General features: G+C 39.2%; 1 protein-coding gene and 1 non-coding gene across 9 annotated transcripts in view; one reads left to right on the top strand and one right to left on the bottom strand.

Moving 5' to 3' along the window:
* SIK3 (SIK family kinase 3) overlaps positions 1 to 25,489 on the top strand; it is a 251,897-nt gene that overhangs the window by 10,696 nt on the left and 215,712 nt on the right. The gene's annotated exons all lie outside the window — the stretch shown is intronic.
* LOC116874406 lies at positions 21,297 to 21,399 on the bottom strand. The gene has a single exon (XR_004383986.1). It is a non-coding gene; the product is annotated as a U6 spliceosomal RNA (small nuclear RNA).

Genomic DNA, 25,489 nt, shown 5'->3' with positions numbered 1-25,489 from the left:
TTTTGCTCATGGAAGAAATTTGGGGAAAACTCAGGAAATTTTAAAGAAGTAAAGGGGAAAAAACCTAATCCTCATCACCCTAATCTTGTCACCTAGAGGCAACTGTTATGAATATTACAAAATACATTGTTGGGATCATATTATTATACTATTTCATTTCTTTCCTCTTTTATCATTATAAGCATCTTCCCATCATTAGAATAGTTAGCTCAGGACAGATTGTTGGAAGTGAAATTACTGGGGCAGAGGGTACACGTGTTTTCAAGACACTTGATACCAGTCTTGCCACGTTGCTTTCCAGAAAGGCCGTGCCAGGGTTAGGCTCCTTTATCTTGTATGCCCTCTGCCTTTCAAGGCCCTGCTGTGCCTCTGAGCCTAGGGTGTCAGCTGTAGGACGGGTCAAAAGGGACTTAGAGCAGCTGCCTGTACATTCCTTCCCTGAGCCCAACCTGGAGGAGGAAGAACAGAGCAAGTGTGACTCTTACCTTTCAGTCGCTGGTGAATCATCGTTTTCCCCCCTGGGACCTTTCCCAACCAGATGCGAACCTGCATTGGAGAGCCTTACCTGAACCCGGGCTTTTAGAATAACTATTCTTTGGGCGCCTGGGTGGGTCAGTGGGTTAAAGCCTCTGCCTTCGGCTCAGGTCATGATCTCAGGGTCCTGGGATCGAGCCCTGCATCGGGCTCTCTGCTCAGCAGGGAGCCTGCTTCCTCCTCTCTCTGCTTTCCTCTCTGCCTGCTTGTGATCTGTCTCTGTCAAAGAAATAAATAAAATCTTTAAATAAATAAATAATAAAAGCCTTTATGAATTATCTAAAAAAAATAAAAACAACAACTATTCTTTGGTGAACCTGAGTGAGAATTTCAGAGATTAATGAAGGCTGTAATTTACTCCTCCCTCTTTTTAAAGGTAAAAAGATGGTGAAGGGAAATTGTAAGGGAGGTAATTTTGTGAATAAATATGGTGATGCAGCAGCCTTATTGTGTTGGGATTTGCTTATGTCCTCTATGTGTTAAGAGGTTTAAAGGGTAATTGGGCCATATGGGATATTGTTCTTAGAATGTTTTTGGGTTATTAGTGCTGTATTTTGGGCATCTGGCGATATACTACTTTATCTGCAGTAGAATACCTCTTAGGCAATAAGTTTGGATTATGACTTGCTTGGTTAATTGGGGCAAAAAACAAATGAACTAGGGAAATCAGAAATAATGATGCATACATACTTTTAGTATTTTAATTTAAAATATACAAAGGCATTCACTAATCTTTTTAAAAAGTGGTTATTATGGAAATTTCAAACGTAAACAAAAGTTGAGAGAGTAGTATGATGAACCCCCATGGACTCAGCACCCAGCCCATGCTGATACCACCTCATGGCCAGTCTTCCGTCTGCATCCCTTCCCAATTCTTCTCTCTAGTTTATTTCAAAGCAACTGATAGAATCCTGTCATTTTATCTATCAATATTTTGGCATGTATCTCCAAATGAGGATTCTTTTTCAAAAAACATGACACCAGGACCATCATCCTACCTAAAACAACAGTAATTCCTTCTTGTCATTAAATCAGTGTTAAAATCTCATATATATTTTTTTTTCTTTTTTTTTTTTTTACCACTTACACGTTTGAATCAGGATCTAAATAAAGTCTGTACATTATAATTGATTGATATCCCTTAAAGTTCTTTTTTTTGTTGTTGTTGTTTTTAATTTGTTTTACCCTATAGGTTTCCCCTCCTCTTTTCTTTGCAATTCGTTTAAAGAACACACAGGTTAATCTTTTGATGTAGGGCCAAGGCCTTTCCTTGTGTCTTGATGTCTTGATTGGAGCTCCTTCATCTTGTTTGCATTAAACATACCCATAGTTTATCGTCTATGATTTCCAGTTTGTTTGGCTTTTTTTAAAAAGCAGAGCTTGAATGGAAAGGCATTTGTGAAGCAGTGTGAGTACAGAATCCCTCTTGAGTTTTATGATTCCCTCCCCCCCACTCTTTTACATCTGTCTCGTCTACATCTAATTTGACTTTACCAAGTCTCTTTAAGCATTTGACTTAGTTTTCATAGAAACAGGCCTTTCTTTTCTCCCTGATTTCGCATTAGTAATCACAAGAGCACCTGGTAGAAATAGGTTTGGGAAAAAACCATTCTTGGTAAGCATGCATCTCAATGTGGGGGCAGAAATGTCAGGGAGCAAGAGTGGCTGTACACTGGGGCTGGTTGCATTCCAGGACACAGTCGTTTCACACAGTGAAGGGGAAGCACTGGTTATCTAGGCAGGTTGGTTGGGTGGAGATGGGTTAAGAGAGCTTCTGTCCAACCATAAGAGTATAAATAAGTGAAAGTTGTTAGGAATTTAAGGACAAGATATTTTATAGAGTCTCTTATTTCTAGGGTACACTTCAGGGTGGTATTTTTGTCCACTTCTGTCAGAGTTTGCATGAACTGAACTGAATTTGATAATGGGCCAGTGATGTTAAGCATTTAGTGAGGAAACAGCCAGTCTCTCTAGTTTAAAAGGTTTATATCTATTCACTGCCAGGGTAGTGTTCCATGGAACAAGTTGACATTTTCATGTAGTAAGTTGTTTTCTGTTCCTGGCAAAAAAAATCTTGGTTCATACGCCACAAGAAACAGAATTGTTTTCATTGTGGAAGACAGGAGCAGAGCTGTGTGTTTTTTATTTGGATTAGTTGGGCACCTGCAAGAGTTCTTACTTCTTTCTTTTGCTTCCTGCCTCCTGTTGTCCTTTCCTTCTGTCAAAATGTTCATTATGGTGTTGCATAAAGCAGTGTTCGGACAACAGATGAGGGTTTTTTATTTTATTTTATTTTTTTTTTTTGGTAGCTCGTTTTTCCAAACCCTCAAAACAATGTTTTTAGTGATCGCGTGTTCTTGGCTTACTTTCCCTGTCTCCGTCAACAGTGTGATATTGTTATTCTAGTCAAATGGGACAGTTGTGTCCCAGCAATGATCTCTGTGTCTTAGTCAGCTGCAGAGGTACCGCTTTCATATCGTGTACCTATAACGATCTTACATGTGTACAGTAGTCCTGGGACACAATTGAATTTGGGGGTGATACTTTCGGACCTCTGTAAAGGATTTTGCACCCCTTGCGAATAAAATAACTTGTTTGAAGCATGTTGCTCCTTGGCCTCTCTGACATGGGCACAAGAGTGGCCAGAGATTGCAGCCTGCTGCCTCTTCTGATCTCATTTTCCTTCTTCCTTTTTCAGTCAGCAGCTGCATCCAGTCCCCTGCTCTCATTGAGCTCTTTGTAAAAAGGGTACTGTTCTACTGAGTCACAACCTCTTATATCAGTCGTGGTTAGATTTTTGGTGGGGGGGGGTCAAGACTCCATTTGGGACTCCTATTAAATTTTAAAACTACATTTCAGTTGTGTTACTACCTAAATTTCTCTTTTTCTTGTGCTGGTACCAGTGTTTTCTGCTTTTCCAGCTCTCTGGGGAACCTTATGGGCCCATCCAGATTGCCCGAGGCAGTCCATAGCAATGAGTTGAGCATTGGTGTGGGAGTCAAGGTACTGTGTTTGCAGATTTAATTTCTGATAGCTGACAGTTTTCTTTGGCCAGTTTTCTTTAACCTCATGGAGCTTCCAGTTTCTTTTTTGCTTACATATATATATATATTTTAAGAGCTTTATTGAGATGTAACTCACATATTACACAGTTCCCTCAGCTTGTTTTTAGTAGGTTCACAGAGTTGTGCAACCATCGGCACAATCAATTTTAGAACATTTCCACTCCCCTCAGAAGAAATGGCAGGTAACTATTCGCAGTCATTACCCATTTCCTCAGCCTTCTTCCTCCAACCTTAATCAGTTTCTATAGGTTTATCTATTCTGGACATTTCATATAAATAGAATCATTCAAAGTATGGCTTTTTGTGTCTGGCTTCTTTCCCTTAGCATAGTGTCTTCAAGGTTCATCCGTGTGGTCGCATATGTCAGAATTTCATTACTTTTGATGGCCAAATAATATTCCATGTGTAGCCAGGCTACATTTTGTTGATCCATTGGTGAATTAGTGGACAATTTGTGTTTTTTTCTGCCCATTGCCTATTATGAATAGTGCTATTATGAACATTCACATAATGGGTTTCTGTGTGGACATATGTTTTCATTTCTCTTGCATATATGTACCAAAGAGGGAAAATGGCTGGGTCATATAGCTCCATGTCTGACTTTTTGAGGAGTTGCCGAACTGCTTCCCAAAATGGCCGCACCATTTTCCATTCCCCCCCAATAATGAATGTATGAGGGTGGCAGTTTTTCTACGTCCTTGGCAAAACTTGTGTTCTTTCATTTTGATCTAGTAATCCTAGTGGATGTGAAGTGGTATTTCATTGTGGTTTTGATTTGCATTTCCCTGATGACTAATGGTGTTGACATTTTTTCCTGTGCTCATTGACGATTTGTAGATCTTTGAAGAAGTGTCTGTTTAGATTTTTGCCTGTATCTTAGTTGGGCTATTTGACTTTTTATTGTTGAGTTGTAAGAATTCTTTACATATTCTGGATAGAAGTTCTTTATCAGATATATGATTTACAGATATAGTCTCACATTTTGTGTGTTGTCTCTTCACTTTCTTGATGATTTTGTTTGTAGCATAACAGTTTTTAATTTTGATGCACTGGTTTCTTAATTTGTCAGGTTATTTTAACTCTGAAATAATGTGCTCTGGTTGTGAATATTTTCTTCTCTTTTTACTCATTGTTTCCCTTTCTCCCACTTTCAAATAGTTCTTCCTTTTCCAGGGCATTTTGTAGCTTCAGAGTCTCTTTAAAAACATCTATATATGTATCTGTCTGATAGATGTGTCTTACAAAATAATCAAGCTTTACAAATATATAACATAGGAAGTGGTTGTGTTCCCTCTCCAGAGAAAACACGGTTAACATTTTATAACCAGATATTCCTATTCATGTGTTAACATTTTATATTTTTTATTAAAAAGAGATCATACCACATATCCAGTTTGCTACTTGTTTTTTAACTTAAATAGTGTATCTCTGATAATCTTCCATGTCCGTACATTTTGCCCTCGTCTCAATCTTTTTAATGGCTGCAGAGTATTCCGTTTAAGGGGAATACTATAGTTTATTTCAGTTTTAGCCTATTGATAGGTTTGGGGTTGTTCTCAGCTTTTATTTATTGATTTTTATCACAAATTGCATCTATTAATGTTTCTGCACATTTATATTTGCACACTTGTGCTAGTGTTTCTCTTCTATTCCATTTATTTGTGGTTGCATTATTTACTATTCAAAAGACTCAGTCAGACTTAATTTTTAAAATTAAAAAAAAAATTAAATGTAAGAGTTTTATTAGGTCCTGCTTGGAGTGAACATCCCAAAAGTTGTGTATTCTTTTCTCTTAGGACATTTACAATGTTAGGATCTTCTTTTGAAACTAGGTGCTTCATTTTCTTAGTAATTTAATAGAATAATCCACTAGGAGAGGAATGCTTGCGTGGAAGTGTGAATGCTTCAAGTTTTATAAATGTTGCCAAATTGCCCTCCAAGAAAGGTCAAGCTAATTCACTCAATTCTAGGAGTGTACCACAGTGCTCTCTCTGTTTTTTTAACACTGGAAACCAGCCATCTTTTTAGCAAGTCAATCTGACAGGTAAAAAAACCTCATTTTAATTTATAGTTATTTCATAGGGAATTGTCATTTAGTTTGCTGATTGGCTATTTGTATTTCTTCCTGGAACTGTCTGTGTCCTCTGTCTACTTTTCTGGTTTGTTTTTTTTTTTAACCTTTTAAAATTATGCAATAGCTTTCTGAACATTAGGGAAATTAGTTACCTCTGAAAATATTACAGAAGAATTTCTGTGTTTGTCTTGTGACTTTATGTGTCTGTGTATTTTAAAAAAATATATAAACATTTTTATGTAGTCAGGTTTTCTGTTTTTTACCTTATGGCTTCTCATGTGATTTCTATCCTCATTCTAATCTTATAAAAATATTTACCCATGTTTTTGTCAAGTACTTTTATGGTTTTGTTTTTAAATTTAGATCTTTGCTTCATGTGGAATGCATTTTGGTTTAAAGCGAATGGGAAGGGATCAGTTGTGGAATTTGCTGGAGTTGTAACTTTATATTTATTTTTGTGGTTATTAATAGTTTTCTTCTCTCACTGGACTGTAAGCTCCATGAGGGCAATGGATTATGTAACTTTTCCCCCTTGTTCTTATTTTCAGTGTTGAGCACAGTACCTGCCTCATGTTATGGCCTCCATCTGCTGAATGACTGAATCTTTTTCTCCAGATGTCTAGCTTATGGTGTCAACACAGTATCTTGAACAATTATTTCTTTCTTAATTTTAAAATGCAACTTTATTACAAAATCTCCAGATGCTTGGGTACATTTCCAAGCTCTTTTAAGCCATTGATTATCCTATCTTTACTTGGTTTGATATTGTGTAGCTTTAATTTTTACAGCTTTCTCCTACTTAAAACATGTTTGGAAGGCCAGCCTCAAATAGTCTTGAATGGGAAGCACTGTGATCTCCTTTAGTAAAACTTCTTGCTACCCCTTAGAAAACATTCATTTAACTTACTGATTAAACGTTTAATCTATTCTGAGAGTCAGCTTGCAAAGTGGAAATGATTTGAGGGTGTTACTTGCTGGAGTTTTTCTAGGATATGACATCCTTAGTTCTGGCTTGATATCCTAAATGTCTTTTTTTTTTTTTTTTAAGATTTTATTTAGTTATGTGAGAGAGAGAGCATGAGCAGGTGAGGGGTAGAGGGAGAAACAGGCTTTCTGCTGAGCAGGGAGCCTGATGCGGGGCTTGATCCCAGGACTCCAGGATCATGACCTAAGCCTAAGGTAGACACTTAACCGACTGAGCTACCCAGGCACCCCCCAAGTGTCTTTTTAAAAACTCTTCATTTTGTAATCTTGGGCATCTCTAGAAAAACGTTTTTCTCATGGTCTTTTAATGCAGAATACACGGGGAGGGTAGGTGGCAGAAAAGGCATCAAGAAATTGTGTTGGCACCCAGCTGACTGCAAAGCAGATAGTAGAAAAGTTATTACTTAACATCGGTAGACAGGGGCACCTGTATGGCTCAGTCTTTTAAGCGTCTGACTTCAGCTCAGGTCATGATCTTAGGGTCCTGGGATCGAGTCCTCTGTCGAGCTTGCTGCTCAGCAGGGAGTCTGCTTCTCCTCCCTCTGATCACGCCTCCATGTTCGCTCTCCCTCTTTCTCTTTAATGAATAATACAAAATCTTTTTTAAAAAGTGGTATACAGAGTTGACTTCGGCAACTTCGGTTTTTCACCTCACACATGACACATTTCTTTCCTAAGGCCTGTAGTACCAGATTGATTCATTGTCTACGACGTGGGTGAAGGTCAGGTAACACTGCTAACTAATAACTTTCTGTTTCTTTAGTGTACCCTCTGCTCTGTAAAACATTAGAAATTCTTATAGTCTGAAATAGAGTATTGTCTTGGAATTTTCTGTCCAGTCGTCCTTATGCAGGAACCATCATTAGGGTCTTAGGAATGTTAGAGAAGTTTAATGTTTGGGGAACGGAGCAAATGGAACAGAGTGTACCAATTGTGGAAGAATCCTTGCTTTCTTTTCTATTGGAACATTATTCCAAAGTGCTTCAACAAGGCTCCTAATTCTAAGTAACTGCTGATTTACAAGTGTATTTTCAGACGGATCCCCGTTTTCTTTGAAAAAAAAAAATAGTTTTGTTAAGCTCTTTCAGACTTTTCCTTAATAAACCTAACCATGGACTCTAGAAGTATTAAAGTAAAAAAATACTCAAGTAGGTTTGTTTGGGACCCTTAGTCTCCACCCTGGAATTAAATGCCACTGAAAATAAACCCGGAATGAAGGGTTTTTGTGTGGCAGGACTAGTGGACTTACACGATTCTTCCTTGAGCAAGTCTCTGTTGATGGAAAATGGGTTTACTTTTCTTTCAGTTGTGTTCTTGACTTTTCTCAATGCTAGTAGTTAACTGTTCGAGCACACCAATGAACAGCTTGTTAGTAGATGTTATCTCATGTTGATTAGGTACTCTTGAGATTTACTGTGCTTGCAAAACACCTGTCTGTATTTGAGCTGCGGTAGGTGGCTGGCTTTTGTGTTTGACTGGAGATTGGCTCCAAGGAAAGCAAATAGCAGTTGGAAAAAGGGAGAAGGGAAAAGAAGGAGTCAGCAAATTTCTATATGCTTTCATTGAAGAGATTTCCCAATTAGAAAGCTTTTGTAAGCTTGACCTTTTTGCACTGAAGTAACCCAGCATTTCATTATGTATTCCATTGAGGTTTTGGAGCTCTGTGCCAGAAAGTGAGAACCGAGGTTGGATGTGAAAGGAATATTCAGAGGGTAAAGCTCGTAGTCAACAAAGTGCTACTTCATAGGCTGGGTCCAAAAATAACCTGCCTGCCATAGGAGAGCGAGCATGGAGGGAACGCCTGATGCTGTTTTGTGCAGTGTTTTAGGTCTTGTTATGTCATCCCAGCACGATTAAAGTCAGGTTTAAGGCAGTATAATTAAAAACCTAGGTTTGGGAGAATGCTGCCTTGGTCAGTCTTATACCATGGAAGAATTGTTAGTTTTTTTTTTTTTTTAAGATTTTTATTTGTTTATTTGGGAGAGAGAGATAGCCAGAGAGAGCACATGAGCGGGGAGAAGCAGGCTCCCCAGTGAGCAGGGAGCCTGATGCGGAGCTCGATCCCAGGGCCCCAGGATCATGACCCAAGCTGAAGGCAGATACTGAACCGACTGAGCCACCCAGGCGCCCCTCCATGGAAGAGTTATTTTGCAAGGTTTGGAAAGAGTACTTTCTGCCACATTGGAGGGTATTAACATAATTTACTCTTCTCTGAATAGGGGGATGGTTGGCATCATAGCCAAATTAATGATTTGCATGGATCCTGTGGTCAATCTTGAGTAAGTAAGAGACAGACCATAGTCTTTGGTTCAGAAAGTTAGCATTGGAATGGATCTCTGAACCAGCCCTGAAAGTAGGAAATGTTATCGTCTGGAGGTCCCTTCTAGGGCAAGCAATAGAATGCTAAAGACAGTAAGTTTTAGGAGTTTATAAATAATGTTGAGTGTAGGAAGGCATAGCACACAGACGTGAAGTTAGCAAGTCAGGAAGTTTGACTAGAAGGAATAAATTAACTCTAGTCACTTTGATGGAATGAGGTCATGGAAGGGAACATAGTTTGTGTTAGGCGGTGGTGATTGTGATGTTGAAGCTGGCCCAGGAAACGAGTTGTCAGGTGTGCCGTCATCCTCATTAATGGTTGCTATTATTTCTCAGGTTTATCGTTATACGAAGAGATGATTTTTCCAGCCTCATCCAGGGGTTCAAAAATTCATAAGTTACAAGAGTGAAACACAGAAAAGTTTCCTGCTTACACATACCCTATAACCATCCAGATCCCTTTCCAATAGGCAGTCAGTCTTACCAATGTCTTATATCTCCTGAGATATTTTACATATATATAAGTAAATGTATATCTGTTTATTGTGCTTTTTTTTGGTAACCCTCTTTTAAAACAAATTGTAGTAAATTCTACACACTAGTCTATGTCTTTTTTACACTATTACATCTTGAGGATTATTACATGTAACTATATAAGGAGTTTTCTAATTAAAAAGAAATGCTTTACAGTATTCCCATGAAAGAATGTTACCATTTTTTTTTTTTAGTTGGTTCCCTTGTGGATGACTGTTTGAGTTATTTTGAATCTTGCTAATATAAATAATACTAAAGGATCTTAAGAAATATGTTAGGGTTTTATATTCAAAAGTAAATGTTTTTGGGACGCCTGGGTGGCTCAGTCCATTAAGCGTCTGCCTTCAACTTAGGTCATGATCTCAGGGTCGTGGCATTGAGGTTCAGTGGGGAGCCTGCTTCTCCCTCTCCCTCTGTAACTCCCCCGCTAGTGCTCTCTCACACACCCTCTCTCTCTGTGTCTCTCAAATAAATAAATAATAATTCTTAAAAAATAGTAGATGTTTTAAGTCATAGTAGAAACGTGTTATAGTATAATAGTATCTCAGGTCTGTAGAACATGGTCTTAAATGTTGTATTTGAGTTGTACTGCATTCCTGTGAAGTAAGTCCAGCATTGACCCAGAAGGCAGTTGATAGCCCTTCAGAACTTGTTTGAGGGGCAGAGGTGGAGGTAGAAGAACCAAGGTCTTCTGACTCCTACTGGGTATCTTTTCACTTTACCCAAAATGGGGATGTTCCTGTCAGGATGTAGGGAAGTGGTGGTGGAAGAATAATATGAAATAAAACTGGATGAGGCAAGCTTGAGAGAGAGGGATGTACCTGTCATTCTAAAATCAGGATCTTGTTGCCAGGGCAGAGAGGGGCTGGGTTTCTGCTTATGACACAGACATAAAGGCATTTAGACACTGGAATGGGTTGACTGCCATCTTGGAGTATGGTAGTAAGGTAAGCCAAAACATGGTGGTTCTTAGAGAAACTGGAGGCTTTCAGAGTTCCCTAGGTTAGACTGGGGAAAAAACATTATTTAAAATCTGTTACAGGGGGGTTCCTGGGTGGCTCAGTGGGTTAAGGCCTCTCTGTTCGGCTCAGCTCATGATCCCAGGGTCCTGGGATTGAGCCCCACATCGGGCTCTCTGCTCCTCGGGGAGCCTGCTTCCTCCTCTCTGTCTCTACTTGCCTCTCTGCCTCCTTGTGATCTCTATCTGTCAAATAAATAAATAAAATCTTTAAAAAAAAATCTGTTACAGGAATGCATTTGGTATAGGTCGTAAAACAGAAAGAGGCAATAATAAAAATATAGGATTTTCTAGAGGCCTGGGAGTCAGGGAGGGATGATAGTAATGGCAAGGGGATGGCTGTAATATTGGTCATTTTTGGCCTCAAGACTGAGTACTGGGAGAGGGCCTTCTTCTAGACACTGGGTGAAAATGTAAGAGGGTACGTAAGTCAGCCAACATCTGGACTAGGGAGAGTGAGTGTCATGGAGGACAAAACCAGCATGATTCATTCATTCATCATACGGTTAATACTATTTGGAAATCTGAGTTTAGGCCTGGTTATTAGCCTTCCATCGTAATTACCATATGCTAAGTGCTTACTGTGTTCTGGGTACTCGGTATAAAGCAGGCTGACCTCTCAACAACTTTGCAAAGAATCTGTCGTTACACCTAGTTGAGGAAGCCGAGGTTCGGTTAGGTAACTTGTCCAAGGTCACATATCTTTTCAGTGTAGAGCTATAAGTAGGTCAGCATGACTCCAAGGCTTTTTGTTCTTTCCATGATACTAGGTGTTAGGCACCAAAACTGAACAATGGAATTCTAAATAACCAGAATTCTGTCACTGTCATTGTAACTATTAATATGTAACCAGACACCTTGCCTGTTACAGATGCTTTAGGCTGCAAGAGTGGAAGGAATGCTAGGGGAAAAAATGACCCATGGAGATGCTAAGAACTGGCCAGACTCCCTCTGAATAAGCATATTATTTAAAGTCTTGCTCTTGCCGTGCATGTGTAGCTTTAAGTAAAATTCTCCAGTGTCGCTTCCCCCATTAGACTCCTTTTTCTGAAGTCTGTCTCTATAGAGATCACAGAGCTGCCAGAAGACTGTAGCTAGGGGTAGCCAGGACCTAGAACTTTTTTGTGGCGGGGATGCCCGGGGAATCCATATACAAAGAGACCACTCACTCTAACGATGAATTCTGCTATTGTGAAGTTTGAGGGAGTAAGAATCTTCTTGACTGAACAGATTTTGGCTTATAAACCTTAGACTCAACTAGATTTTATTCCCTTCAATCCTTTCACATTATCCTGCAAAATACTGAAGAATACTTACTGGATAATTCTTCTGATTTACTTCAACGACTATTGTAAGGGAGTGTTAATATGGGAGGTTGACAGTTGGGTGAATTAATCACCTGGAAACCGTGATTCAGCATTAGTCACCAGCTTTTCTGCCAGGTTACACTCCCCCATCCCTCGCCTTAATTGTGGTGAATCTCAGGCATTTGATTTCACAACTCTCAAAGAAACTGACCTTAGTGATAACCCAGGCACATTTCTGGATAGTAAAAATACCCAGGAAAAGAAATTCATGTGCATTAGCTAGTGGTATTAGTTGTCTGTGTCCTAGAATATTACAAGGATGAATGACCATCTTAGGAAAAATGGCCATTTGCACTGTTAGTGTTCTTAAATAGTGGAAACACAACTGAGTGTGCTTTCTGGACATGTTCATTTTAGTTCATTGTACCTCTTTTACCTAATTTCTCACCATTCTGTGTTTCCTCACTGTCTCATGAAATCACCACATTTAATCTTAATTTTTTTTTTTCTGGAATGCCTATTCTTTGTTTCTTCCCTCCTTTCCTTTCTTTTGTTTATCCTTCTAGTCATCCACTGATATTTGCGTGTCTACTTTGTTCCAGGCACTGTAGCAGGCATTGAAATGGGGTGGTGAGCAAGAGAAAGCCATGGTCTCTGCCCACAGCTTACCGTCTATCCTGGTGTTACTGGTTCCTAACCTGACTTGTCTTCAAGGTTTAGCTATTCTTCTGACCTTACATAATCCTCTTTCTTGGACTTCTTTAGCCTTCGCTGACCCATCTCTTCCATGAGCTACAGGACTTCAAATTTGATTCACACAAGTTAGTGCATAGTGACATCTCATACTGTGGGCTGATTGTTAAGTGTCTTAGTCTCATCTCATCAGCTAGAGTGTACGTTCCTTAAAGGCGGAGGCTGTTATGTCCTTTTTCTCCTCCGCAATGCTGAGCCTAAGTAAGTGGGGAGAAAAGTGTTTTGATTGACCCTGTCCTGCCGAATGTCCAGGTTACCTTAGAAGTCATTGTGAAGGTTATGCTTCTTTATTTTTTATTTTTATTTTAAAAGAAGATTTCCTTATTTAGAGACAGGAAGCGACCAGGGAGAAGGACAAGGGGAGAGGAGAGCATCTCCAGCAGGCTTAGGGCTGAGCACAGAGCGCGATGCGGGGCTCGATCCCGCAACCGGAGATCATGACCTGAGCTGAAATCGGGAGTCCGACCTTGCCACCTGAGCCACTCGGCATTCCTTTGCTTTTGTTTAAAAAAAAATTTGAATTCTTCCCAGTTGTTTGGCTGTTTGCTGCTTCTCTTAATCTGTGCTGAAGATGAACAACGGTGACCCCGCTGATTCACTATCTGCATTTGTATTATTTTCTAGGCGAGAGTTTGTATTTGAGCTGATATGAACACCTTCTTATCTGGTTCCCCTCGTGACTAAGGAGGGATGAAGTTCATGGCTAAGGAGTGGAGCTAACCTAATGCTGGTCTCTTAGCACTGTGCTTGTAATCTTTCAGTTTTAAATGTCCCACCAGTTATTAACTCACTTAAAATGGGAAGCAGACAATGGAGTAACTTAAAATTTAAAATTGAGCTCCTCAAAAAGATTAATAGAAATGGGAAATAGTCTTTTAATGAGGCCTACATTATTTATATTTATTAATATTGGAACTCAAAACTCTTCCTGAGTGATAAGTGAAATATGGCAACTTAATAGTGAAGGAAGGAGGTTGGGTCATGGAATTAAATGTTTTTCTGAATGTGCTAAAAGCTCTGAGGTAATGGCACATCAGTGTTGAGAATAAGAAGGAATTTTTTTTTTTTTTTTTTTTTAGTAAGGTATTATTTGTCAGAGAGAGAGAGAGAGAGAGAGAGAGAGAGAGAATAAGCAGGGAGAGTAGAAGGCAGAGGGAAAACAGGCTCCCTGTTCAGCAGGGAGCCAAATGTGGGCTTGATCCCAGGACCCTGGAATCATGACTTGAGCCAAAGGCAGAGGCTTTGACCCACTGAGCCACCCAGGTGCCCCCATTGTGGTTATTTTCAAAAGAAAAAGTTCTCACCTTTAGAAATATATGCTGAAGTACAGAGGGATAACATAATACTGTATCTGGGGTCTGCTGAGGAAAAGGAGAAGTGGTCAGGAGTCTAGAGTCCAGTGGCCGTTTTTTTTTATAACTGTTGTGGCTAGCTGATGGGTCCAGGAGGACCATTACACTGTTTGTCTCTACTCATGTGTATATTTAAAAGTTTCCGTAATAAAAACAAAAATGAACTCCACAAAAAACCAAAATGCCCAGCAACTTGGAGGTAGAAGTGCCAAGCCTGCCCTTCTGCCTTCTTCCACATTGACTCCAGATAGGACAGATAAGCCCCCAGATGGGCTGCCGATCTTGCCCAAATGGAATGCAGTGCAGCTTCCTGTCCCTTGAAGTTTAAATCTGTCTATAATGCACCATCACTGACAGAGCAACAGAAGTCATTCTATCTGTCTGGAAGGTTCATCTTGTTTTGGAGGTGAAGATACAAGGTTTAAAAAGCAAAATATAATTAGAGAATAGGGAAATATGGCATAAAATTAAATGCCATATCTTATAGTGCTGATTCAGCACAAATTCAGAGAATAGAAAGAAGACTGGATTAAGGATGAGCAGTTTTGTTTTGTTTTTTCTTTTTTTTTTAAGGATAAACAAAGTTTTTCTTAGGCCGGTGGACTTTGGGATCACCTTTATTTTTATTTTTAAAAATTTTTAAAAGATTTTATTTATTTGACAAAGAAATCACAAGTAGGCAGAGAGGCAGGCAGAGAGAGAGGGAGAAGCAGGCTCCGTGCTGAGCAGAGAGCCGGATGTGGGGCTCGATCCCAGGACCCTGGGATCATGACCTGAGCCGAAGGCAGAGGCTTTACCCCACTGAGCCACCCAGGCATCCCTGGGGTCACCTTTAAACAAAGTATAGGAGTTGGATTGCTGACAGTAGTATGAGGACAGCATTTCCAGGGGTGGAAAATACTGTAAGGGAGAGTGGATAAATTTGGATTGGTATATTTTACTTTATTAACTAATTAATTTATTTTAAAAATATTTAAGTAATCTCAAAAAAATTTTAAGTAATCTCTATCCCTGATGTGGGGTTCAAACTCATGACCCTGAGATTGAGTTGCATGCTCTTTCTACTGAGCCAGGCGGGAACCCCTTATTTTATTATTATTATTATTATTATTATTATTATTTTAAAGATTTTATTTTTTTTTAAGATTCTATTTATTTCTCAGAGAGAGAGAGGGAAAGCTCACAAGAGCAAGAGTGAGCACAAACTGGGAGCAGCAGGCAGAGGGAGAAGCAGGCTCTTCACTGAGCAAGGAACCTGATGTGGGCCTCATTCCCAGGACCCTGGGATCATGACCTGAGCTGAAGGCAGACACTTAACCAACTGAGCCACCCAGGTGTCCCTAAAGATTTTATTTTTAAGTCATCTCTGTACCCAGTGTGGGGCTCATACTCATCAACACCAAGATCAAGACTTGCATCCGAGCCAGCCGGATGCCTCTAGATTGGTTTATTTTAGATAAATGGGATGGACTGGGTTCAGAAAGGACATAAGTTTTTAGCAGAGGCATTTGGACTTGATCTTTTGGCTATAGGGAGCCATTTTTGATTCTTAAGGTACCTAATTATTAATTTGATTTGATGATAATGTAGTGTATTATTAGTTGCATGCTTTGGTACAGAGAATATGACTTGACTGTAGAATTAAAATTTTTTTTTGCAGATAAATTCTTTATTTCTTTGTGCCCCAAAGAACTATTCAGGGACCAGAATGAATATTTCTATTTAAAAAAAGGGAGAGGAAAATAAAAAGAGGGGTATAGGGGGCACCTGGGTGGCTCAGTCGGTTAGGCATCTGTCTTTGGCTCCGGTTATGATCCTGGAGTCCTGGGATTGAGTCCCATGTTGGGCTCCTTGCTCGGCAAGGGGCCTGCTTCTTCCTCTCCCTGTGCTGCTCCCCCTGCTTGTTCTCTTGCTCTGTCAAATAAATAAATGAAATCTTAAAATAAATAAAAGGAGGGACACTGAGGTACTTAGTGACCTTAATAAAATGTGAGTGAGTCATTGGCAGATCTGGGTTCAGATCTGATATACTGGTTTGGGACCTCCTTTTATACACTTCACTTATATTAAAAGTAATTGTTTTCCATATGACTGCTTTTCTTTTTTATTTGAGGTGTGTGGTACATACAGGAAATGTTGACCTTAGGCATTTATTTTTAAAGATTTTATTTATTTATTTGACAGAGAGAGATCACGAGTGGGCAGAGAGGCAGGCAGAGAGAGAGGGGGAAGCAGGCTCCCTGTTGAGCAGAGAGCCCAATGTGGGGCTCTATCCCAGGACCCTGGGATCATGACCTGAGCCGAAAGTAGAGGCTTTAACCCACTGAGCCACCCAGGCGCTCCAACCTTAGGCATTTCTTTTCCTTTTCTTACCTACCTTCTTCCTGGGAATAGTATATTTTTTTGTTCTTTATTTTTTATGTGGTTCTAGCCAGTTTTTTCCCAGCAGTTCAAGACCCAGCACTTCATTATTCCCTGTCCTGCCAGTTTGTTGGGTGGTAGTTTGATTGCCATTGATAAATCTGCCCAATGTAATGTTATGCTCCGAACTCATGCATCTCATTGGTACCACTATGTATCCTGCTTCCCTTCCACCCCTGCAATTTATAAAATGGGATAATAATCCCCACCTTTTCTGAGATTCTTTGTAAGAGTGTCAAAGATTTGAAAGTCATCTAGTGGAAGGTACTATAAATGCCTTAAGAAACACTATAATTTCATAGATTTTCCCCCCAAAAGTACATTTTAATTAACTCGATTAAGACAGAATTTGCATTCAATAAAATGGAACCATTTTATCATTTTAAAAAAGATTTTATTTATTTACTTGACAGAGAGAGACACAGCAAGAGAGGGAACACGAGCAGAGGGAGAGGGAGAAGCAGGCTCCCTGGGGAGCAGAGAGCCTGATGGTGGGGCTTGATCCCAAGACCCTGGGATCACAACCTGAGCAGAAGGCAGACGCTTAACGACTGAGCCACCCAGGCGCCCAAAATGGAACCATTTTAAGTATACAGTTTGCATTTTGACAAATATATACAGTCATGTGATGACCACGCCATCAACATGTAGAACTTTGCTATTATCCCAGAAAGTTCCTTTAGTGCTCTTTGCATTCATTCCCCACCACGCCCCCGCCCCAGAAAACCCCTATTTTGCTGTCACTATAGGTTATCTTTGCTGTTCTGGAATTTCATGTAAATGTCCTTAACCAGGTTTCAGCATCCATTCACGGTTGGAGCACCTGGGTGGCTCATTGGGTTAAGTGGCTGCCTTGGGCTCAGGTCATGATCCCAGTGTCCTGCTCAGTGGGAGTCTCCTCCCTTTCTCTCTGTCCCTCCCTGTGCTCAGGTATGTGCTTTCTCTCTTTCCTCTCTCTCTCTAAAGTAAGTAAAATCTTTAAAAAAAAAGAGAGATTCATTCACTGTTGTTGTCTGTATGAGTAGTTTGTTACTTTTTATTGCTGAGTGATGAATTTGAGTAATGTCATATTACATGGCTATAAGGGGATTTCTTTATCCATTTTTCTATTGATGAACATGTGATTTGTTTCTAGTTTCTGGCTATTGTGAATAAAGCTGCTAGGAACTTGATGTGGAACTTTGAGTAGACTTATGTTTTCATTTCTCTTGGGTAAACACCTTGGAGTGGGAGGACTGGGTCATATGGCTGGTAGGTGTGTGTTTAGCTTTTTAAGAAACTGCCAAATTGTCTTCCAAAGTGGCTGTATAAATTTACCTTCTGTCTAGCAGTGTATGAGGGTTCTAGTTGCTCCATATCCTCACCAACGCTAGGAGGAGTACTTTTTTGCCACTCGTTGTATATGCTATCTTGTCCTTTGAATTTACATTTTCCTAATGACTAATGATATTGACAACATCTCATGGAGTTACTTGCCGGCTGTGTATCTTTGGTGAAGTACTTGTTCGAAACTTTTGCCCGTTTTTAAAAATTGGGTTGTTTATTTTTTTTAATGTTGAGTTTTGAGAATTCTTTGTATATTCCAGACACGAGTCATTTATCAGATAACTGCTTTGCAAAGATTTTCTTCCATTCTGTGGCTTATCTTTTCTTCCCCTCGAAAGTGTCTTTTGAGAGCAAGAACTTTTATTTTGAATTCCAGTTTATCCACTTGCTCTTTTATTGAACTGTGCTTTTGGCATTTAGTCTTCATCCTGTCTTTTCATTTTTTAAAGTAATAAAGTCGTTTGGAATTTATCGGAGCAAGGCAAGAAGTCAAACCATATTTCACTTTTATGTTGGGTAAGAATCACTAGAGACAAATTATTTTCTATGGGATTGGTTCCTGAATTTTCTCAAGCACAAGTTTTCTAGCAATTAGAAGTCAAATGCAGTGCAGATAGATTAATAATATTTGGGTGTTTCCAGAGAACTCAGTTTGTACGCTGTTTAGTTGCTAATTACCCATCCTTTTCTGTGAAAGAACTTAGGGTCTATTTTAAGGTGCCTTTTAAAAAAAGGGGCTGTTGTAGGTATAAGAGTCCACAAATAAAGATCTGTGTAGTAGCTGATAATCATAAAGTATAAAGTTCCTTAAGAGAACAGGCTCAGTCATACTGTTAATCCTAATTTGTGGCACTGCTTATCAGTAGAAAAGAAATGTAAGTTATTGTTAAGTACTAACCTACTACTGTGGGTAGAATGCCTTGTAGTTGAATTGGAAGAGTGGTCAATCTATCTTTGTTACCCAGGTTTGAGAGTCAGTAATCTTCAAGATTGGAGAAAAAGGCATTACGATCAGGAGGCAGTAAATAGTATGATGTTTCCATTTAAAATACTTTAAGAGATTGGGGCGCCTGGGTGTCTCAGTTGTTAAGTGTCTGCCTTGGGCTTGGATCATGATCCCAGGGTTCTGGGATTGAGCCCCGAATTAGGTTCCTTGCTCAGCAGGGGGTCTGCTTCTGCCTCTCCTCTGCCTGCATGTGCTCTCTCTATGTCTCTGTCAAGTAAATAAATTAAAACAAAACAAAACAAAACAAAACAAAACACTTCTTTTAAAAAAATATTTTAAGAGATAATGACAAAGGCATAAGGTTATATAATTTTTGGTGTCTCAGATGATAATGAAGTATGTTATAAATTAGATAAAAGAAGCACTCTGAGTTGTTTAAAACTTTTCTTGGTAGTTACTGACTGATAACACCTTAGAGGAAGCTCGAGTTTCAGCACAGAGGTGATATTGGTGTTATGAATACTGATGGACTTTGACGTTAGTTTTGAGCCTGTTTTCTCTTGACCCGTCTCTCTATGAATTCTCCACACTGCACTCTTATTGCACACTTTTCCTGTTCCCTCCTAGATACATGCTCACTGGCATGTGATAAAATTATCAGTGTACATGGAGGGTTTGTTTGTTTGTTTGTTTGTTTTTTTTTGGCTGAATTGCACTGACTGTGCAATTTCTAACATTACTGACAAGGTCTGTCTCTCTCTTAGAAGACGAGGAATCTTAAGGGCCTTAACTAAGAATTTAAAACCTGGATATGCTGTTGTCCTGATCATTTTTTTTTTTTTTCCTGATCATTTCTTTTTACTCACATCTTTTTTGGTAAATCAGGCCAGAGGGATTGTTTACCTTTTGAAAAAAAGAAACTAGATCCTGCAGTTTGTTTTGGTTACAAATATCCGGGCACCTGAATTTAGATTGAGCAGAAGATGCTGTCCTGGATAGTGGATGCTCTAGAAGCCAAGAGACCATATATGCTTCTTATATATATGGTGAAGGGTAACGACTCTCTTCTCTCCTTTGTGAGGAGAATGCCAGTCTCATTCATTTATGGCTTCCTTTTGGTTATCTTCTGAGATATGGCTACTGATTGTTTTAGATTCATCGTGTTTGAGTGACAGTTTTAGGGAAAGAGGGGGATATTTAGTTCCAAGACCTGGCAGTTTTTTATCATTTTAATAAATTCAGGTCTAATGACATGAGGAATAGTTAGTATTGGGCAGATCTACATGTAATACATTTTGTTAAGCATAAGTAGTAAAAAAAAACAAACCCTCTAAGTAGTTGTATAATACATTTTAGCAGCTGAAAATTTTGTGTGTTGTAAGAAACCAGAGAAACTAACTTCTGATTCATACAGAGCAAAAGAATTTAATATTCTAACTTCAGCAGAAGGCAACTAAAAGCAAACTTGAACCACTTTATGTGGTTTTCAGTACGTAGAAATATATTTTTTTCATCTTTCCTCATATGTTTTACTTCTTAGTCATTTACTTCCAGTAGTTTCCAAATTGGTTGAGGGAATTAAGGTGGTAACCAAGTTCCCTGTAGTACAAGATTTTCCTGCTGTGTATATGAACCACTTTTTCTGGAAAAACCCTTCTATTGGCAGTCTTTGTGAGGGCATGTACTTCTCTACACTTAGTGATTTGGGGGCTGAAGCCTGTGTTTAGTCAGAGATGACAAATGGCTGAAAAAAAATTTTTTTTCCAGTTTAGTGACAGAGAAATGATTCAGAATTGAAACTGAAGTGAGTGTGGAGTTACTAGCAGTTAACTCTTCTCCAGTTGCTGTCTGTTACTTGGAGGCATATTTTGAACATGTGGTTTTCATTTCGATATTCTGTGTTACGTTGCTAAATTTCTTGTCTGGTTTAGACACTGCATTTGGAAATTAGGTTGGAACTAGCTTTGAACAGAGGGCCACTAGAAATTGAACATTGTGGTCTCTTTGGGGAGGAGAAAAGTTGGCATATTTTTACTTAAAAGATTCTTAGGAAAGTTTTGATAACAATAATATATTTTCCAGATGTTATAAGCTTTTGGGGTTAAGTAGTTGTTGAGAAAACCAGGAAGCTTGTGAAAGTATTAGCCTTTTAAGTTAAAACTATCACTCAGTACTTTTTTCTTTTATAATTAAACAAAGATAAGTTTAAAAAATGTTCATTGTAAAGAGTCCATTTATAGAAATTTATGAAGGGAAAAGCAAAATGCTTCCTCCATTCCCGATTTTACTCTGTAGCTGTAACTACTGTTAACAGTTTGGTACATGTTCTTTCGTGTCTTTTTCAGAGCACATGCAAATATTTGTAGGTAGATTTCGGTGGTTTATTTTATTTTGTGCTGGTGCAGATTTTGTAATTCAGTCTCTTTACATATATAAAATTCTACTTTAATTTCCCCTACCCCCTTTTTTCTGTTAATTTTTTGAAATCTTAGTATTCATTTTCTTAATCATGTCTAGGACTTTAAAAATTCTTATATGGTTATTAATGCTTCATTATATGTAGTGTAAGTATTTTCTCTCATATAATTTGTCTTAACTTTTAACTTATGGTGTCTTTTGTTATTTAAAGATTTTATTTATTTATTTTTTTACATGTCTGTATTAAAAATATGGAACATTTCACAAATTTTCGTGTCATCCTTGTGCTGGGGTCATGCTAATCCTCTCTGTATCATTCCACTGGGACTCCTGGGTTTTATGGTATCCTCAGGAGTGTAGGTACCCATCTGAACAATAAAAATATTCTGTATTTTCTTCTAGGGCTTTGTAAATTTATTTTTAAGATTTAGGTTTTAAATGCACTTGGAATATATTTTCAGTATTATGTGAGATAAGGATATGGATTTTCAAAAAAAAAATTTTTTTTTTGGTAGCATTTGTCCTAATAGTTTATCACTTGTGTGCTTATTTGAAATGATCTTGTTAACACAGAATCTTATTTATTTAAAAAGATGTTATTTTTAAGTAATTTCTGCACCTGATGTAGGGCTTGAACTCACAACCCCAAGATCAAGAGTTGCATGCCCTACCTGCCAAACCAGCCGGGTGCCCCTTAAAATAGACTCTTGACAAAGGGTGCTTATCTGTGTACCTGTACTACGTGTTTTAATTATGGTCACTTTATAGAATGTTTTGGAATCTCTTTAACTATTACAGTTGATTCTCCTTCTCTTTTTAAAGTATTCTAATCATAATCATGTGCAAATGGTAATTTGGACTCTCCCAATGCTTATGCTCCTTTTTTAGTGACAATATTGAAGAGTAGTTATGGTGGTAATAATACCACCTAATACTGTGCTTCTCAACTTTATGTTTGTGTGCAGAAATTACCTGAGGGATCTTATTAAAATGCAGATTCAAGCAGTTGCGCTACTAGGTGTTTACCCAAAGAATATAGGAATACTAATTCAGAGGGACACATGCACCCCGATGTTTACTCAACGTTATCTACAATAGCCAAATTATGGAAACAGCCCAAGTGTCCATTGACTGATGAATGGATAAAGAAGATGTGTGTGTATTACACACACACACACACACACGCACGCGCACACACACACACACACACACACACACACCAGAATATTATTCCGCCATTAAAAAGAATGAAATCGTGCCATTCGCAGTGACATAGATGGAGCTAGAGGGTAAAAGGCTAAGAGAAATAAGCCAGAGAAAGACAAACCATATGGTTTCACTCATGTGGAATTTAAGAAACAAAACAAATGAGCAAAGGGAAAGAAGAGAGAAGGAAATCAAGAAACAGAAGACTCTTAACTATAGAGAACAAACTGCTGGTTGGGGGGGATGGGTGAACTAGGTGAAGGAGATTAAGGAGTGTGCTTGTGATGGGTGCTGCGTCTTGTATGTAGTTGTTGGATCACTGTATTGTACACCTGAAACTATTACACTTTAAGTAAAAATTTAAATAAAAACTTAGGGAAAAAAAGATGGCCTATCAGGAAAAATGCAGACTCAGTAGGTCTGGGGTGGGCTGAGAGTCTGCATTTCTGACAAGGCCCATGTGATTTTGATTTATACTTTTATAGACCTTTGAGTAACAGGGGGCTAATATTTGTTAAACACTTTATTCTAGTCACTGGTCTCAGTGCTTTATGTATATGCACTCAGTTAATCTTTTTTTTTTTTTTTTAAGATTTTATTTATTTATTTGACGGACAGAGATCACAAATAGGCAGAGAGGCAGGCAGAGAGGCGGGGGAGAAGCAGGCTCTCCGCTGAGCAGAGAGGGGCTCGATCCCAGGACCCCGGGACCACGACCTGAGCCGAAGGCAGAGGCTTTAACCCACTGAGCCACACAGGCGCCCCTGCACTCAGTTAATCTTAACTCTATGATGGTTATTTCCAAGTAGAGAAGCTGAGACTTGGAGAAGTTTATGACTTGCTCACAGCAACATTACCAGGAGGTAGAAGAGCCAGACCCAGCCCAGGCAGAGTTGGCACCTAAATCTCTTCAATGGATTTCCTTACTGATATTGGACATTATTTTCTCTTGTATGAGTCAATTGATAATACCTTTAGTTTTTGTTCTAAATTAATAGACTTCATTTTTTGAGCAGATTTATAAAAATTGAGCAGAAAGTACAGAGAATTCCAGGTATCCCCTTGCCCCCACATTTCCCCAAGTATTAACATCTTGTACTAGTGGGGTACCTTTGTTACAGTTGATGAGCCAGTATTGGTATGTTATCGTTAATTAAAGTTGTAGTTTACATTAAGGTCCACATTTATTTCGTATAGTTCTGAGGGTTTGGACAAATGCATGATGTCACGTATCTCCCATTAGAGTATCACACACAGTGGTTTAACTGCCTTCAGCATTTCCTGTGGTCCACCTAGTCATCTTCTTCCCTCCCTACCCCCCCACCCCCAGCCCCTGGCAAACACTTATCTTTTTGCCGGTTCCATAATTTTGCCTTTTCCAGAACGTGATATAGTTGGAATGGTACATTAGGCAGCCTCTTCAGACTGGCTACCTTCACTTAGCAATGTGCCTTTAAGATTCCTTCCCGTCTCTTTGTGGCTTGATAGCTCCATTCTTTCTATCACTGGGTAATATTCTGTTGTCTGGATGTACCCTAGTTTATCCACTTACCTACTGAAGAGCATCTGGATTGCTTCCAGGCTTTGGCAGTTACGAGTAAAGCTGCTGTGAAATGCACGTGCAGGTTTCAGCTCTCTGCGTAAATACAAAGGAGTGTGACTGTTGGATCGTGTGCTAAGAGTATGTTTAGTTCGGTAAGAGACCGCCAAACTTGTCTTCCAGGGTGGCTGTTTGGTCTTGCTTTCTTACCAGCAGTGAATGAGGGCCCCTGTCGCTCCCCATCTTCACTAGCTTTTGGTGTTGTCAGCTCTTTGGATTTTTGCCATTCTAATAGGGTGTAGTGGGATCTCACTGCGGTTTTAATTTGCGATTCCCCAGTGACATGGATGTGGAGTATCTTTTTGCATGTTTATTTCCTATCTGTGTGCATCTTTTTTGGTGAGGTTTAGATCTTTCCCCATTTTTTGATTGTCTCTGTGGTGGTTTGTTTTTTTAGTGTTGCGATTTAAGAGTTCTTAGAATATTTTGGATACCTGTCCTTAAATCAGATATATGGGTGGGGTTTTTTTTGTTGTTGTTGTTATTTTATTTTTTATTTATTTATTTTTAAAGATTTTATATATTTATTTGGCAGACAGAGATCACAAGTAGGCAGAGAGGCAGGCAGAGAGAGAGAGAGGAGGAAGCAGGCTCCCGGTCGAACAGAGAGTCCAATGCGGGGCTCGATCCCCGGACCCTGAGATCACGACCTGAGCCGAAGGCAGAGGCTCAACCCACTGAGCCACCCAGGCATCCGGAGTTGTTGTTTTTTTAAAATCGGTTATATGTTTTGCAAAGATTTTCTCCCAGATTTTGGCTGTCTGTATCTTTAGTTCCTACCATTAGGATGCTTGCCCCTCGGATTGTGACAGATAATTAACAAGTTAAGAAAAGTTTCTTTTTTTTTTTGTCTTTCTGAGAGCTTTTCTTCAGGAATGGTATTCAGGGAATCTTTGAAAATTATTTGGCTAAATAAATAAATGAAGCTTTGTTATTAGCAAGGCATGCCTGTTTTACTATGGATACTTAACAACACATTCCTTATGGTGCTGTATTTTAGAATGTAACTGAACTTTTTTTTTTTTTAAAGATTTTATTTATTTATTTGACGGATCACAAGTAGGCAGAGAGGCAGGCAGAGAGAGAGAGAGGAGGAAACAGGCTCCCTGCTGAGCAGAGAGCCCGATGCGGGGCTCGATCCCAAGTCTCTGGGATCATGACCTGAGCCGAAGGCAGAGGCTTTAACCCACTGAGCCACCCAGGTGTCCCCTGTAACTGAACATTTAATTCCAGATCCTTGTAAATAGTTTTCTCTTACTTCTTCCCTGATCTCTTGTTTCTCTAATGTTTACGTCGATTGCTTGTCCCACATCCTAATCTCATTCTGGCTTGATCTTCACTTTTGCTGTCTGTCTCTGCACTTGTCTGCGGCAGTCTATTCCTGGGGCTGGTCCCACTGCCACCTCTGAAATCATAAATTTGGAAAATTTGCTCTCTGAACACAATTTCCTGTCTTTTCAGTTCCGCCGTTTGCTGAACTTACTCTCCGATTTCACGGAGGCCTCCAGCCCCTTGAAATCTTACCTGTCTCCAAATGTGTGACATTCTTCCCAGCATCACTTTTGTCCACGTGGACATAGTTGGTTACTTTCAGTGAGTCAGAAGTATCCTCAGTTCTCCTGCACCTTTTTC

This window comes from Lontra canadensis, unplaced genomic scaffold (genome assembly GCF_010015895.1).
Source record: "Lontra canadensis isolate GAN:19392208 unplaced genomic scaffold, GSC_riverotter_1.0 scaffold36, whole genome shotgun sequence".
NCBI classification, from domain to species: domain Eukaryota; kingdom Metazoa; phylum Chordata; class Mammalia; order Carnivora; family Mustelidae; genus Lontra; species Lontra canadensis.
The sequence above is the reverse complement of the archived record's forward strand: the minus strand, read 5'-3'. Positions and strand labels throughout refer to the sequence as shown.